This window comes from Nyctereutes procyonoides, unplaced genomic scaffold, assembly GCF_905146905.1.
Source record: "Nyctereutes procyonoides isolate TBG_1078 unplaced genomic scaffold, NYPRO_anot_genome, whole genome shotgun sequence".
NCBI classification, from domain to species: domain Eukaryota; kingdom Metazoa; phylum Chordata; class Mammalia; order Carnivora; family Canidae; genus Nyctereutes; species Nyctereutes procyonoides.
In genome coordinates, this window is record NW_026575036.1 from 5733512 (window position 1) to 5739511 (window position 6000).

Genomic DNA, 6000 nt, shown 5'->3' on the forward strand with positions numbered 1-6000 from the left:
TGTGCTGGTGGAAGTAAGATATAGTCCCTGCCTATAGATTTCTCTGCTCTAGCCAATCACAATGTAAGGCTTCCAAGACCCTGAAACAGTGATCAAAGGAAGGAATCCTTCCCAGAATATTAATCTTCAGAGGCAAGACCTCCCAGAGATGGAGAAAGTAGAGCCTATTTAGACGCCCAGGACTGAATGCACATGTGATAGTCCCACAAGCAATGGGTTTCAAGGAAAGTGGAACAACTGCCTCTACTTGATAGTCACAAGATTCATCTAAATCATAAATTATGTGTTTTTTTATTTTATCTTTTTAATAAATTAATTTTTTATTGGTGTTCAATTTACCAACATACAGAATAACACCCAGTGCTCATCCTGTCAAGTGCCCCCCTCAGTGCCCATCACCCATTCACCCCCACCCCCTGCCCTCCTCCCCTTCCACCACCCCTAGTTCATTTCCCAGAGTTAGGAGTCTTTTTGTTCTGTCTCCCTTTCTGATATTTCCCACACATTTCTTCTCCCTTCCCTTATATTCCCTTTCACTATTATTTATATTCCCCAAATGAATGAGAACATACAATGTTTGTCCTTCTCCGATTGACTTACTTCACCCAGCATAATACCCTCCAGTTCCATCCACGTTGAAGCAAATGGTGGGTATTTGTCGTTTCTAATGGCTGAGTAATATTCCATTGTATACATAGACCACATCTTCTTTATAATTATGTGCTTTAAAGACAGAGGTGGAGGTGGAGGGAGGGGAGAGAAGGGGAGCAACAGGTCCTTAAAGGAACAGAGTCTATACTAACTATATAATCACAGACCTTTGAACATAGAGCAGACAGAACTGTCCCAGATCTTGGTAAGAACCTCCACCTGTGGAAAACCTACAGGAAAAATGAGTGGGAAAAATTAGAGATGGAGACAAACCATGAGAATCTCCTAACTCTGGGAAACAAACAAAGGGTAGTGGAGTGGGAGGTGGGTGGGGGGGATGGGGTAACTGGGTGACAGGAACGGAGGAGGCACTTGATGGGATGAACACTGGGTGTTATACTATATGATGGCAAATGAGACTTTAATAATAATAATAATAATAATAATAACAAAAACCCTACAGATCCCACGGCCCCCGTCCTAACACATCTCCAGGGAGCAGGGACCAGGGGCCCTGACTGAGCACCTCCTGTGTTCCAGGCACTGTGCTTGGGAGGGGGTGATGGTCCAGCCTAGACCACAGAGCCAGGATTCCTAGAGGCAGAGGAGCCTGGCAAGACTGGCAGGAGGGCTGTGATGACAGGAAATTAGGAGAGGGGCAGCTGGGTGTGTGATCTGTGTCTGCTCCCAGGTCCTAGGCAGTCTTCCCTGCCTCAGGCTGGGATTGTCCCAGATGTGCCTCTGCTTGAGGGAAAGAAGGGCAGGTGCAGGGGAGGGTCTGGGTATCCTGCATCTGGTCCCCAGAACAATCCCTTCCCCTTCTCCTATGGTACTCACTGCCTACTGGGGAGAGGGGGCGGGAGGTTGGAGGAAAATCCAAGTCCCACAAATAATCACCAGATAAAGAAATGATCTGGCCCAGGCCGGGGAGAATAGGGAGGATGCGTTATTGGGCCTTAAATGCCTCATCAAGGAGATGCACAACATGGTGAAATCTGTTGGTTTTGTCCATTACTGGTGATTCTCTTGAAGTCTCTGAACCTTGAAGGGGGAGGAGGGAATAGGGGAGGACACAAGTGTGTGAGCCAGAGACAGGCATAGAGACTGAGAGACACAGAGATGAGAGAAGCAGGGAGAGCTCTAGAAGGGAGGGTAAAGAGGGACCAGGGATGCGGGAGGCAGCACAGAATATTGATAGGGGACATGCAGGGCCGACACTGGCTCCCAGGGTGAGACTCACATAGATGTGAGAGGAAGAGAGACCCTCACACTCTGAGGGAGGGACACAGGCAGGAAGACAGCTGAAGAAGGAGCTCAGGGCAGACCCAGTCCTGGGAAAACAGGCCACTCTTGTGCAGTCCTCTCTGGAGTCAGAGAGACAGAAAGACAGGCCCTGAGACAGACATATCTGCTGACAGAGGTGAAGGTGAAGGAGGCCAAGATGGAGGAAGAAGCCAGGGCTGCAGGGAGGAGGTGGGGGAGCAGACAGGTAGAGAGAAGGAGGCAGGTGTGCAGCAGGAGGGGGAGCCAGGCCGGGAGGGGGCTGCAGAGTGGCTCCAGGAGCCTCTGCCCTCCCTCCTGGCTCCTGCTGAGCTCGGGTCCCTGCCACAACCTGCTGCTGCTGGATGGGCCCAGAGAACTGACAGGGCCAGGCTGCTGCCAGGGCTGCCCCAGGCTCACTCCTGTGCCCACTTGGTCCCAGGGGCCCTACGTGGATATAGACACTGCATCCCCTGCCCACCCCCCACCCCAGAATGCCTCCATCAAAGGAGGCCTGAGCTCATCCCTAATATCTCAGATTTTATACAGCCTGGCACACACACAATGGAGTTGGGGGAGAAGGAAAAAGAGAAACTGAGGCAGGCAGGAAAGGGAAGTGACCAGCTCTGGTGAAGGTACTCGGACAGCCTGGTTAGGGATCTCATGGAGGAAAGAGAGGAGGTAAAGTCCAGGAATATTTTTCATTGAGAACTAAAGAACAGTCACACACAGTGTGAGAAAAATAACACACGAGTGACTGTCCTTTAATTTGGAGTCAGCAGTGTAGACACCTGAGCAGTCAGGATCAATGCCTTCAAGCAGCTACTCGCTAAGGGCTCCCACAAGTGCACATATGAAATCCACAAAAGGAGAAACTGAGGTAGAGAATACAGACCTGGAGACCAGGGTACATGCTTGAATCTAGGTTATAAGGGACCAGGGATGAAGCCACCAGCCAAGTATGTGAAGACCTAAGACAGCACAGCAAGCTGGCCCCTGCCTTCTCCCCCAGGCTTTCTCACAACTGTGCTGAGACCAGCTCCCCCAGCTCTTCTCAGGGCCAGGGGAGACCCTGAGAATATTGACCCAAGCAACCTAAAGGAGAATTGTGCTCCATGCCCTCTGCTCTGTCAGCCACAGGTGAAGGTCCCAGAGCCAGATGTGTGATTACAGCTGGAGTTCAAGGAGGGAAGGTGCAGGGGAACCTTCTAGAGAAGTCATGCAGAGAAGACCACGGAGCAAAACCCAATGTAATTCGCAGTCCCATGGACACTGAAGTGTAATCAATTTCAGAATGTCCAGAGTTAACAAAAATTAAGGCCAGGAGTTGGGTAGGTAATCACATTTCTCCTCCATGTTGAACATTTTACCCTTCTAGTCGACCATGGACGCATGTTTTCAGGAAATACACGAAAGCAGATCCTAGAAATATTTAAAATGTGCAAAGTTCTTCTGCATAAATTTCATTTTCTCCTCAATAACAGGCTACAGAAGCAGACACTTGTGCTGCTATTTTACAGATAACTAAGGCATAGAGAGAGTAAGTAACTCACCTCAAGTCATAAAACAGGTGAGGGAACAGCAGAGAGTCATATGACCACACTGTGGGGCCCCTCATGAACTTTCTGCCCTGGAAAGCAGCCAGGCTTGGGGCCCAGGTGTGGAAAGGACAAGGGACTCCCCAGAGCACAAAACACCTGCCTCCTGGGGCCCTTCTCAGCATGTCCTGTTCAGCCTCACTGAACCATATCTAACACTCTTGGCTCCCAGAGGTTGCTACAGCTCTCTGAACCTTAGAATCTTCTTCAATTCCAGCTAGAATGCTGCATCAAGCACTCCGCAAGTTTGGTGAAAAGTTGGTACACAGACGTCTGCTGGAACAAAAAGTGCATGAGTTTAAATCTGGTAGAAGCCTGAGCGCTCTGGATTTAGTGGCCCTGGGTGTGGGCCGCCAGTGGGGGTTGGTGTGTATTTCCTGGTTGCTGAGGTGGCTAGTAGTCAAGCAGGACCAGCCACTGTGATATGCTTCTTGGTGGCTGGCCTAACTTCGTTATTGGCTGGGCTGTGCTATGCAGAGTTTAGCGCCCGGGTTCCGCATTCTGGTTCCGCATATCTCTATTGTTTTGTCACTGTAGGTGGACTCTGGCATTCATCACCGGTTGGAACCTCATCCTCTCCTTTTTTATTGATACAGTCATTGTGATCCAGGCCTGGACCTTAATTTTTGACTACCTGATTAGAAACCAGATCTCTGAGAGTATCTCAGAGCACATTCCCCAAGTCTTAACAGATAATCTAATCTACTTTACTTTGGTCCTTGGGTTTTTTTCTCTTAGAATTTCAAAGAGTGGCTTATCATAAGCTCTTCATAGTTTTAAATTGTTCACATCGGTAAAGCTTTTGGTTCTCAGTTTTGTCATCATCTCTGGCTTCGTTAAGGGGGGACCTGCACAACTGGAAGCTCACAAAAGAGGATTACGTAAAGGATGGACTCAATGACACCTCTGGCCTGGGCTCTCTGGGCTCTGGAGGATTCATACCATTTGGCTTCCAGGGGATTCTCCAAGGAGCAGCTACCTGTTTCTATACTGTTATAGGTTTCAGCGTTCTTGTTACCAGAGTCAAAGAATCACACAAGCCTGAGCGTTCCATCCCCATGGGTGTTGTTATTTCACTGCTCACCTGCTTCTTGGTGTATTTTGGTGTCTCTGCAGCACTTACACTTATGGTGCCTCACCACCAGCTCCGACCTGGGAGCACCTTGCCTGAGGCATTTCTCCATATTGGCTGGGGCCTTGCCTACTATGTTGTAGCTGTTGCAATTTTCTGTAGTATTTTTATCAGCATGTATTGGAGCTTTATGTTCCCCATACGTTTTGTGATACACATGATGGCAAAGGATGGCCTCCTGTTCCCTGTGCTTGCCAGGGTCATCACTGGCACATACACCCACTTGGTGTCCATCATATTCATTTATGTGATTGCAGTAATTATAAAATTATTCTTTGGATTCACTGATCTCTTGGGCCTCAGGTCAATTGCGACCCTGCTATCTTATTCCCTGGTAGCTTTTTGTGTTCTCATCATCAGGTTTCAGCCTGAGAGGAGGAATAAAGAAAACGAAGCAGAGGAGCAAGAGGAGAATGTGGGAAATGAAGCAGAGGTGCAAGAGGAGAACCTACCCGCAGCAGAGAAGCTAACTCTACAGAGACTATTTTTTCCAGGCAGTCCCACCGCCACTCCACTCTGGCTGGGTTGTGTATGTTTGCTATTCACTGCTTGCTCTGCTGCTGACTCTCCTCTGCCTGGTGCTGGCCCAGTGGCCAGATCTGCTTTCTGAAGACCCAGTGCGGATCACAGTGGTTGTGCTGCTCCAGGTGCTCATCACTGGGATCACCAGGGTCATCTGGAGACAGCCACAGAGCTCCACTGCCCTTCACTTCAAGGTACCTGGTCTGCCTCTCCTCCCACTCACTCCTGAGCATCTTTATCAATGTTTATCTTATGGTGCAGATGACAGCTGGCACCGGGGTCCTATTTGGTGCCTGGATGCTGACTGGATTTGTTATCTACTTCGCTTATGGGACCCAACACAGCCTTAAGTGACCAAACCATAGACCTTGAACTCAGCAGTGCCAGTACTTTTTTGGTTTGACATCATCACACCTGAATTCAGTCTGGTTCCCTATACAGAATGGGGAATACTCTTGAGCACATGGGAATCTAGGGTTCCTATGAGATATTGGTGTGAGAATACTAATAGAGCTCCATATTTATGGTAGAGTGAAGGATTTAACTTTGCTCCTTCTCTCTTTTTTTTCTTTCTACTTTTTGTGTCTCTACTGCTTACTGACTTTTACAAAATTAGAATTAGAAGAAGCTTGAAGGCATTTTCCTCTTCTTTGGTTAAATATCCACTAGTGAAGGATGTAACTAGCTGTCTTAGTCAGTATAGCATGACTCTTGATCTCAGTCTGGTGAGTATGATCCCCACAGTGGCTGTAGCAATTGGGAAAATATCCAGTAACAGAATTACTGGATCACATGGTAGTTCTTTTTAAAATTTTTTGAGGAAATTCTATACTTTTT

At 48.2% G+C, this 6000-nt stretch overlaps 1 pseudogene; it reads left to right on the forward strand.

Annotated features, from left to right (window-relative positions):
* Positions 1 to 3731: 3731 nt before the first annotated feature.
* LOC129505544 (cationic amino acid transporter 3-like) lies at positions 3732 to 5517 on the forward strand (annotated as a pseudogene).
* Positions 5518 to 6000: the final 483 nt, after the last annotated feature.